Source organism: Rhinoderma darwinii, chromosome 4, assembly GCF_050947455.1.
Source record: "Rhinoderma darwinii isolate aRhiDar2 chromosome 4, aRhiDar2.hap1, whole genome shotgun sequence".
Lineage (NCBI taxonomy): Eukaryota > Metazoa > Chordata > Amphibia > Anura > Rhinodermatidae > Rhinoderma > Rhinoderma darwinii.
Genome location: NC_134690.1, coordinates 391,832,523 through 391,844,667, shown reverse-complemented (window position 1 = coordinate 391,844,667; position 12,145 = coordinate 391,832,523). Strand labels below are relative to the sequence as shown.

The 12,145-nt window shown below is 41.2% G+C and overlaps 1 protein-coding gene across 1 annotated transcript in view; it reads left to right on the top strand.

Annotated features, from left to right (window-relative positions):
• Positions 1–12,145, top strand: part of ESRRG (estrogen related receptor gamma) — a 660,741-nt gene that overhangs the window by 339,205 nt on the left and 309,391 nt on the right. The window contains exon 4 of the mRNA XM_075863340.1: positions 11,942–12,021. The gene's annotated coding sequence lies outside the window, so the exon portion shown is untranslated. The remainder of the gene's footprint in view (positions 1–11,941; positions 12,022–12,145) is intronic.

Below are 12,145 nucleotides of genomic sequence, written 5' to 3'. Positions count from 1 at the left end.
TTCTATAGGGGGCTAATTTAGAGCTAATGTTAGGAAATGAAGCCTATAAAACATGTACAATCTGTTTCCAGGCTCCATTAAGATCCATAGTCAATACGACCATACGCTCTACAGAAGTCAATGGCTCCGTTGACTTTTATGGAGTTGTACTGGTTACCGCATCAGTTGTGGAAGGGGGATCACAACTTTTTCTCATCGTGACCCTGTCTTTTTTTTTTTTTTTTTTTTTTTTTACATGTCCTATTACCCTGTGCCTCAGTCCCTCCTAGTAGAACTAATGAGGCAAAAGACAAAATGGCGCCCCCAATGGATGATATTGCCACATAGTGAAAGAAGAGCCAAGTTACCGCTCACCTTGAGCTATGAACACACACCTATTGTATAGTCTTGCTGTGGCCACATAACCGGTTTCACAGCTCCAGCCTACAGAACTCACATGCAGCCCCCACAGATATTCGTATGTAAGTAGAAAATAAGTATTCATATAGGCATTCAGCATTATATGTAGATGGAAACTTTGAGACATAGAACAAATGAGCACCTCCACCAAGAATGTACTCATGGTACCTGGATTGGACCATTACTTAAAAGGGTCTTCTAGTGTGAAGTCCTCCATTCAGCCATAGTGGAGAGTGACCACCGTTCCTTCCCTGGAGAACCTGGTGACTCCATATATTACACGAACGGTCCATTTATGTCTCCAGTAGGTTATTTTACAGCTGCTTAATTGGACAGGGGGTCTGTTGCTACTTGCTGAGGACCCTGCCAAGCTTTTCATACACCTCCACTGCATGTAAGGGAAAAGAACCATCTTAGGCTTTGTTCACATCTGCGTTGAGGTCGACTACGCTATTGCTTCCGGAAAAACGACGGGTGTGGTGCACAACAGAGACAAACGGAAACCATGGGCACCGGCTCCGTCACCATTGAAATCAATGGTGATGGAAACAGATAACCTCTGGTTTCCGTTTGTGTCAGTTTGGGTGTAAAGGAAACTCCACCTTCTAATTTATAAAAAATTGCTACAATTATAATTGTGCAGAATTAAGATTTTAAAGGGATTCTCCGGTCCAGAGTGGAGTACGGTTACAAGGTTCATCTCTTATTCTGGAGGACCTATCTTCTCCTGCATTACATAGACAACCTATTGATATGAATGGAGCACTGTGTAATACTTAATTTATCCTGTGGTGGTGCTGTAGGGAAATTAAACACTTACTGCCAGGTTTTCTCACCAGTTGCAACTGATCGCTGGGGGTCTTTGTAATCTGCTTTTTGTCAAGAGACCCTTCTAACAAGTTGTCCAATGCAGAAAACCCCTTTTTATTGAAATAAAAAAAATCAATACAAACCACAATGGATTTCTACTATTCTTCCTCTGGTCTAGAAACAGTGAAGTTATGTATGACATGAATCTTTGTGACTTTCCATAGAGCCTGGAGACTGAATTCTGCCCTTATATTTGTTTATAAAAGCTTCCGATAACCATTCAAAGGCGCAGATTATAAGGTAAATAGGAACGGAACCCAAGTAATTGTCCACTTATCAGCCAGATAGAAGCCTTCCAATTCATAATTTAAAGCAACTATTTAATATATAAACCATGGCTCTATAATAATAAAAAGACAAAAGCTTATTAGTAAAACATTGTGCACTTTTACAATCTACAGCCAATGACTGTGTAAGAACTGACTTTTGATTCAATGTCTATGTATTTGTTGGTATTCTTCACTTTTCGCTGTATATTATTATTATTATTATTATTATTATTATTATTATTATTATTACTAAAATTTTAAAGGGGCTTCCCAAGTTTTTACACTACTGTTCTATAAGCTGCACATGCCTAAAAATAAAAAAAGAAGAGCTGCAGTACCATGTCTGGCTCTTTCTACTGTAAGGTGTAGCCCCCGATTGGTGGTAGTGTAGGGGCCCGGTGCTTGTCCCAGCAAAAGTGGTCTGAAAAGTGCCAAAATTCAACTTTTATTCGACTTATGCCGATAGTGCAAACAGCCAAGCAAGTATACTCCGGACTTCACAATATGAGATGAAAAGACTGGACGCGATTCAAGCAAGTGATGGTGGACTTGATCTGTGTCGCGAACTGAGCCAAGGGTGTCGCTCCCTGCTACAGGGGTTGGGCCGGCAATACTGGCCTAGTAGGCAGCAACTGGCTGACTGCTTGTTGGATGTCCTTGTAGGAAGGCTTCTGCCCATACCCACCACTACTTACTACTCGCGCACAATATTATGGGGAGGCACCTGTTTGTCACCCGCAACTTGATCCATGGCCCGGTCTTGGTCCAACGATAGTGCCGCACTTCCACAGCATCTTCCACAGCAGCTTGTCATAGCTTGCCAACTCTCCACACACCGTAGCTCTCCAACTCTTGTCACTAGCCTAGATTCGCTCCAACTCTCGGCGGAAAGGCAGCCATTTTATACATTAGGTTCCGCCCTCAGTGTGACGTCGAACCATAGCCACGCTGCACATAGTTACCCTGCTATGGTGTGGCAAATAAAGCCAAAATGGCATCCGGGCAGACATCCTGGCGCTAACCGTTTTAGATGTTAAACGAGCCAATCATTATACCACTTGTACAGAAATAGCCACGACATTACGGTGCAAAATAATAACACAGGCCGGACAACCCCATAAGAGCATAACCCAATACTATATGTAGTCAGTGGCGGAATTGACCACTCCTTCTTCAACGCCATTAAGAGGGCAAAATCTGCATAGCAAACAGCATGAACATACTATATTTGCACAATATTTATGCCACTATGGGTCAAAAATACCATAATAATAATATAATAAAATTCTCCCCCCACCCTTACACTACGGAGTACTGATCACTGGGTTGGATCCACATTGATCAATTACATCATTAAAAACGGCACCGTCTGTGTGGGTGGGTCTGGTACTGCAACTTTTCCCGTCTATGTGAATGGGGCTGAGCTGCAGTACCAGGCACAGTCAGAAGGACATGAATGGCGCTGTGGCTAGATCTTCCTGCAGATCAATATGATTCCTGAGGTTGGATCCCATCAATCAAGCATTAATCTTCAGGATCGGCCGTCAATGCTAAATATTTAAAACACCCTTTAAGCTGTATTTATCTAAAACCAGACAATCGCTTTAAAATTTTCTACGAAAACTGATTCAACTATGTAAATATGTAGATTGTCAAGTCCTATAAATTACTTTCACTGTCCTGTCATTTAATTCTAGCTTTGTGGATATTAGAAGAAGCCTCTTCTGGCTCCACAATACGGCACGGTAGATATAGTGGCGTTTTAAAGACGGCGCTTGGTTAGATACAGTATCATTTATATTTATCATATGCATCTAATTCATATTTAGAAAGCTCAATTCATCCCTTTATTATCTCCGTTAATAGCCGCAAGTCTTCTTTATAAGGCGACATGAATGCTCTTTGGGATAAAATGACAACAATATATTGCGGTTGTGGATCTGCTAATGATCTGCTTTTATGAAAACTCTTTGAGTTTGCATCTAAGGCAAATTAGGCGCTAGAAGAAGATTGAAGTCTTTTCGCGTGGAGTTTAAGTGCCGGTTCCGCCTCTCTGAGCACATGCTGGAGACAGCTTTGTTAAAATTCAGCCCCACACCTTCGCTGTCACTACTGGTTCTAGTGTAGGCAAGTTCCTTTTTGAAGCGGAGCAAATCTTTGCACAGTTAAGCAAGCGTCAGTCAGATGCAAGCTTGGCTGCCAGCCCAGGATTGTTAGACTTTTCATGCTACACCTGAATAAGATATTGACGAGACATTGCTACCTAAACTGAATAAAGAAACACAAGATAAAAAAATATAATTAAATTGTCATAAGACTGACAGAATAATTTGAAGACTAAATCTTACATTGTGAATGCCTTTTTCTCGAAAGTTTTGCTTGAGATTTCCGAAAGCCGTTTTTCCGATTTACGTTACAGCTCTCTTACAAGGAGTTTTAAGGCTCCGTAAACATAGTTGTATCATACTGTATCCTTGTGCCATTTTTTTTTGTGCGCCTTCAGTTCACTTTAATAATAGGTTATTTTATAGGATAGCCTGCATATCACATTATAAGGAATTTTCCATCATAATCCTTAAAGAAGTTGTCCCGGCACGGATAACTAATGACCTATCCACAGGATAGGTCATCAGTATATGATCGGTGGAGATCAGACACCCGGACCCCGCACCGATCAGCTGCTCCGGCTGCCTCCGGGCGCCTGATGTTATGTAGGGTATGCAGTATTCGGAGCCGGAAGCAGATGGCTCCGACTACTGCATTGTGGCCGTGCTGCAGAACAGCAACTCTGCTCCTATTCACTTGAATACTATAGTACTCCAGCTCAGTCCCTATTCCGTGACCAGAGCCAACTTCTTCTGGCATGGATATCCGGTGCCCGGAGGCAGCCGGAGCAGCTGATCAGGTCCGGGTGCCGGACCCCCACCGATCATATACTGATGACCTATCCTGTGGATAGACAATCAGTTGTCCGTGCCTGGACAATCTCTTTAAGGAACCACTAATAGGTTGGGCCTCAAAAAAAATTGATTGGTTGGAGTCCGAGTACTGGGACCCACACCGAACCGGGAGAAGGCTAGTTTTAATCCCGATAGGGGAGAGCAGACCTCACATGTGTGATCTCTCCCGACTAAAATTAATTAAATCCATAGGTGGGGATCTCACCATTCGGATCCCACCAATCAATATTTTATGATTGATTCCATTTCACTTCTACAATTTGTCTTCCCAAATATTAGCCGTACCAGTTTTGTGGGAAAAGAGCACTGACCAGTTTTAATTGCCACAGATGGACCCAGAAGCGCTGTTACAGGACCTCGGGAGCATTTCAGAACAAGGCTCTTTCAAGTGGTGGTCCTCTTAGGACAATCCTCTTTTAACCCGATCCCCCAGCAGCCATTTTTCGTTTTTTCCTTTTTGCTTAAGACTTTTACGAACGGAGCAATACTAGTTATGTTAAATTTGTTATGACATAACTTTTGGGGGAAAATGGAAAAAGAGGATTGTTTTAACTATATATATATATATATATATATATATATATATATATATATATATATATATATATATATATATATATATATATATATTTTGTCCAGTATACTAGTATATATAACTGTATTTCACTTTTTTTTTCTCCCTAGGGGACTTGAACCAGCGATTGCTGGATCGCTTGCCCAATATACTGGAAAACAATTATCTTGTAATATACCGTGATTCTTACAGGCTCCGGCACAGCTTAATGGGAGTACATAAATAGCAGACCTGGGGGCTTTCCTAACGGGCTGCCATGGCAACCATCAGCACCCCGTAATTGTGTCGCGTGGGAACCACCCCCTCTTTATAATGGCTTAGATGCCGCAATCCTTATTGACTGTGGCAACAAAGGGGTTAAATGAGTGGGATCCCACTCGTAGCAGTGAAGTGTTGGCTGTAAGATATAGCTATCACACGCAACGTATGAAGCGGGCTCAGGCTGTGAGCCCACGCCATACTTTACCTCCCGGCCTCCACCATATAAATTCGGGAAGAGGGTAATAGAAGGGGTTCCTAAAAATAATCACAGGGTATCCAGCGGCTGGGACCACCGGCAATCAGCTGTAATCTGTGGGAGAGTCTAGCAGCAAGTGTTCAATATTCCTGCAGCGCCACCACAGGGGAGATAAAGCATTACACAGGTTATTTTATAATCCATAGGCTATCTATGTAATGAACATACATGCCAGGTCCTCTAGAGGGATCCTGGTCATTTCTATCCACTTTGGTTAGTAGATGGGAGTCCTAAATGGGGGTCACCCATCTATTTCTTAATAGGTTATCTGAAATGGGATTTCTAAACCAGACAATCTCTTTAAAGCGAACTGGTCTACTACTTCATTCCCATCTTACTGAAAGCAGCATTAAGTAGATACCGACACGATGGTTTCAGTGGTGTGTCTTTTATGTGTGAATGTGGTTTAGTTTGGCTACAACTCGTGGTGAAAATGGTGAACTTGGAGTCTGAGGAGTTCATGAGCTGGGGGCACCCCCCACCCACTGATTTGGCAGATCTCTCTATGCACAGTGATAAAAAAAAAATGCTACAGACGGCTATTAATTGGGTTAAAGGGTCTGCTCCCCACCCAGAAAAAGCGCCACTTTGGTGTTTGGGCCATGACCGGTATTGCAGTTCATTCTTATTCAAGTGAATGGTGCTGAGCTGCAATACCAGGACTTGCCAATGGACCAGAGGTGGCGCTGTTTCTGAAGAAATGGCTGACCGTTTTTTTTTTTTCTAATCTCCGACAACCTGAATGTAAATTTGAAATACGGAGACGCTGGTTTCTGCAATGGTTCAGCCGCTGCATAAAGCAGGGAAAAGTAAGTCCGAGAAAGAAAATTGGAAACATGGGCTGTATTTAAATGGAGACGCTCGGCTATTAATCACGTCAAAGCTTTGAGCACTTATGGTTTGAGCAGAGCAAAGCCGGAACCTCAAACAGAAAAACAAGACTCGTGTTATCTTCAAGTGAGCATTAAAAGCCACAGTCTAAATTAGGATATAATGGTGTTCTGACAGCTTAATGAAAACTAATAGCACGCACAAATGGCTTTAAACAACGGCTGCAATTATTTCTCCAATTTTTTTTTTATTTTTTTTTATTTTTGCATCATGTCTTAAATGTGTACTTGTTTATCGGAATGTGTTGGCGCTCTCCAAACTCGCCACTCATCTCAGTAGGGGTCTGCGTAACGGCAGAACTGAAGGAGGACAGCGATTTCTTTTCTTCTTTTCTTCTCTTCTCAGACCGTATTCATTTCTATCAAGCTTTTTGGACTTTATTTGTTTTGTTTCATGTAATTATATCTCCTATGTGGGGGGGGGGGGATGTAATTAGCTAAATTGAAGCTTAACTGATTTTGCCTGCTTTTTCCGATTTTTGTTTTATTTAGCAGGTCTTTTTTAAGGCGGTATTTTAGAGACTGAGATTTCTCATCGTCATATGTGGTTGATGGTGTGAGATCTGGATTTTATGTACTACGTAGTGGCAGTTTACAGATGGAAATTGGATATTTCAGCCAGAAAACAGTCCAAATGGCCACTTTGGTTTGCTTTGCTTCCAGAACATAATCTGTCGTCTTTGGCACAATTACAAAGAGCTCGGCTCACACAGAGTTGATTGTCATTTTGGTGCAGATTACGTTCAATGCTACACGTGTTATACTTGTTTTATGCAACCTTTTGTTGCAATGTAATTCCTCTCTCTTTAAAGGCTATGTACACCTTTTTATATATATATATATATATGTGTGTGTGTGTATCCGTGTGTTTTGTGAAACTTTCAAAATACTTTTTATTAAAAGTTACTTTTACTTTTTGAGATACAGCTGCTTTGTATTCTGTACCTGAATCGGTCAGTTCCGCGGGATTGACAAGTTCAGTGACAGTAGGTCCTATGTGTCAGAAAATCGATCACATCTAAGTTATGAACTTCGATGTGATTGGTAACCGCTCGATCCCGCTGTCACTGAACTTGTCAATCCCGCGAACCTGCCGGATTCAGGTCTCAGCGCACGATACAGCTGCTCAGTATGCAGGATACAAAGCAGCTGTATCCCAAAGTAAAAATAATTTTGAATAAAAAGTATTTTGAAAGCTGCACCAATCACAATGATACACATTTTATTTAAAAAAAAATAAAAAATAAAAACTATTTCAAAGGTGGACATAGCCTTTAAGAGAAAATTCTTTGGAAAAATTACAGTAACTTTGTAATTACTATGATTTTGTGAAAAAACTGGTTTGAAGATACCCATAGGAGAAATTAAATGGGATTGCAAAATCCACTTAAAGGATCCCCTTTTCTCACGATTTCGGTTAGGGTTTACATACACTGCTGGCTCCAGGACTTCAGGGCATTTGGTTATTTGACTATTGATTTTTTTGGGGGATAATCATAACCGGAAACAAGGTAGGTAGAACAGGTGCAGGTGGTTGAAAGTAGCAATGGAGATTTCGTAGCCCACCAGCGTAGTTAGAATGAAACAGACAGATACTTTGCCAAAAAAATTGTTAAAACATTGTCCGAAAGAATGGAGAAGACCAAATGCAGTATAGAAGGGGCACAAACAAATAGCAAGGTCAAAATTTGTGAGGTCAGTAAATGTAGAAGGTAGCAAGCCAGTGGAGGTACAGAGGGGTCACAAATAAACAGATAGTGATGAGCAGGTATAACAGGGTAACAGCAGTGTACAGGATATAAATGACTATAAGGATCCATTAATTTTTGTGGGTATCCAGTTTATCAGGCAGCAGTGCCTTTATGGGAGCTCAGATCATAATTATGCATTTATATATGACATGTCTGACTGAAGGGTGGAGCTAAACTGTTGACTGTTTCCAAGGGCAACCAGAGAAATTTTGAATTCAGTTATGTAAATAATTGAAGATTTATTTTTTTTTTTTTTTAAGTACTTAAAATGTATAGCGCTACTAATGGTATCCACTTGACTTTACAAGGGTTGTCAGGGCATTTTTTATTTATAGCCTATCCTTAGGATAGATCATCAATATCAGATTGGCGGTGGTCCGACTCCCGGCACCCCCACAATGAGTTGATTGATGGGGCCGCGGATATCTTTGCTGCAGCCTTTTCCTAGTTTTACAGGTACAGCGCCGTATATATTCATAGTGGCTGTGTCTGGGATTGCAGTTTCAGTTCCATTCAAGTGAATGGGACTCTGCTGCAATCCAAGGAACAAACGCTACCGATGTGTACGGCGCTGTGCCTAGTGAACATTACAGGGCCCCTTCAGCCAGCTGATGGGCCGATGTGCCGGGAGTCGGACCCTCACCGATCTGATATTGATGACCTAACCTAAGAATAGGTCATCAATTAAAAAATGCCCGGACAACCCCTTTAATGTCAAAAGTAGAAAAAAATCTGGAAATCTACTTTCCATTGACGGGTGAATTTCCAATTACGGAACCATATTTGCATCATATAAGACAATGAAGGCTACAAGGCTGAAATACAGATTCAGATTCCAGCCTCCACTGCCTTTTATATGTGGCCAATGCCGGTTAGCGAAAGGCAACTGTTCACTGACTCACATCTCAAGTCAAACCTTTTTATTGGTGGGGATCCTTGAATTGGAACCCCACTGATCACTAAAGGGGCACTGGCGATCCTATGAGCTCCATGCATTTCTTTAAATCTCCAGACTCAGGCTGGTCATATACATGAATAAGAAGTTAGCCAAACCCACCAAATGGATGGGATCGCCGGACGATCTAATGTATATGGGGGTCTCCTGACTGTTTACCTACGGCCGGTGTCTGGGGAGAGAAGGATCGGGCATGTTGGATTTTAACATGCCTGATACTTTGTTCATGTGACAGGTGTTTGGCTGCGGCTTATTCCTCTATTACCATTGAAATAAATATGGACTCTTGTGTGGAGCATGCGTGTGTTTATGGTTGAGTCGCTATCTCATGAATATGGCCAGCAAAACGTTGCTGGAGTTTTCATTGACTTCATGGAAGTTTAGTGCAACGAGAGCTAAAGGCTGCCATCCATCTAGAGATAATATGGCTATTTTGATGGATAACGAATTCTTACCTTTCATGTGATAACATAATACAAGCTCGAAATGGTTTATATGCAGATAAAATTATCATATTTTTTAAGATTTTTTTTTTCTCCATGTTCTGTATTTTTATAAGATGCGCCCAGTTTAAAGAAGTGGAAAATCCTATTGTCTCATTCAAACTATTTTGCACAAACTTTTTCACACAATTTGTTCGGCTGCGTGATCGGGTCAGTGTACGTAGCGTTGCGGACCATAAGCACTCTGTATGGCACCTCCTTGGGGCAACATATTCTCCCCTAGAAGAATACCTCCCTAATATGGCATACCATTGTTTTTTATTTTCATTTTTAGGGTATGTGCACACACACTAATTACGTCCGTAATTGACGGACGAATTTCGTCCGCAAGTACCGGACCGAACACAGTGCAGGGAGCCGGGCTCCTAGCATCATACTTATGTACGATGCTAGGAGTCCCTGCCTCGCTGCAGGACAACTGTCCCGTACTGTAATCATGTTTTCAGTACAGGACAGCAGTTCCACGGAGAGGCAGGGACTCCTAGCATCGTACATAAGTATGATGCTAGGAGCCCGGCTCCCTGCACTGTGTTCGGTCCGGTACTTGCAGCCGAAATACGTCCGTCAATTACGGACGTAATTAGTGTGTGTGCACATATCCTTAGGATTATGAGGTAAAGTTTTGGACCCATGGAATTCCATTGACGACACCAAAACTTGCATCAACTGCATCAAGTAAATGTGAAGTACGGCAAAAAAATACAAACGGGGACGTGTGAGAAATTTGTGTTACAATATGCAAAATTTCTCTTCTATTGCCAAATTTGAAAATTTAGGAGAATGGTGACCGTGGTCTACAAGAAGACTTATTTTAACCACATTTATAAAGCAAACCGAGTGAAAGTGACGCAAATTTAATGCAAACCTATATCATATCATAGCAGGCATAGATTTAATTTTTTTATTTGTCCGAGTTCAAAAAGTTTATTAAGAGACGTACACCTTCCAATAATTTTGGCGCAAATCATTTAAAATATTTGCTTTACTTAGACTGGTGCAGGATATGCCTGTCTTAATTACTGGAAGCCAATGTGCGCCATATTATAAATCCGTATGTTTTCTAACCAATATGGGTAAGATATTCTGTGTTTCTTGTAGGTTCAGGCCAAATGCACACAACACGTATTACGTGCAGATTTTCCGGGTGTATTTTCGTGCGCCAAATCCGCAGTGTAATACAAGACCAGCAATGTAAATGAGATTTCAAGAAATCTCATCTACACATTGCGTTTTTCTTCTGCACGTCAATTGACCTGCAGTGCGTGTTTTAAAATCTGCAGCATGTCAATTTATCTTGCGTTTCCGCTTGCGAATAGTATCTGACAAGTTTTAACAGAAAATGCACCCAGATCCGTGGCATAAAAACACATCTATTATCAAATCAAAATGTATAAATTTCACCTAAAAACGCATAAAAATAACGCACTATTGGGTGCGGATTTTACCTGCGGAACTATTTACCTGTGGTTTTAATGCAGATGTTCTGCACAAAATTCTGCAACGTGTTCATTTAGCCTTCGGCCGGTTTCCCAGGGGTTGGATGCACTGCGTAAAACTGTGCACCTTCCGTCTGAAAAACCGCACCACATGCATTTTTTCAACTGGAATTTCCGCTGCGTAAAGCAGTGCTGTGGAAAAAAAAAGGCGTTCATACTTACCTCCCTCTTCTCTGCGCGTAGTCCAGCCTCCTTAGTTGACATTGAAGGCCATGTGATGCTTCAGCCTGTGATTGGCTGCAGCGGTCACATTGGATACCACGTCATCCTAGGAGGCCGGACTGCAGGAAGAAGGAGAGAATTCTGGGTAACTAGGATTAATTTTTTCTTTACCTGAGTTGCGATTTTTGCGGCGGAAATCGCTCTGATTCCACCGCAAAAGTTGCAATACTGGCTTTCTTTTCTGTCGTGGGTTTTGCATTCCTATTGATTTCTATGGGGATAGCCGCAACGGAAAAGCAACGAAAACGCAGCATAAATTGACATGTAGCGGATTTAAATTCCGCAACGCAGGTCAATTTATTTGCGTTTACTCTGCAGGTTTTTTCCGCAATGTGGGCATGAGATTTTTTAAATCTCATCCACTTTGCTGCTACTGTAAATGCTGCGGATTTCCTGCACTTAATTCCGTTGCGGAAATTCTGCAGCGTTAACCCAGCCTAAAGGAGCAAATAAAACACAAATAATTTACCCTCAATTGTTGCTGGTTATTCGCATTTCTTGTACTGTAAATACAATTCTTTTTTTTTTTTTTCAGAACTGGAATTCATTTTGAGGAGTTTATAAGGACATGGTCATTGAAGAAGAAATTTAGAAAGTGTACTGTACTCATCAAAGGTAGGACATTCAAAAAAGTGACTTGTTTTTCAGACATACTTCTAGACTAAAATGTACAGTACGAATTATTGGACTTAAAATAATTCTTCATGAAATGTTTGGTAAGCAGCAATTTTTGTTTGAT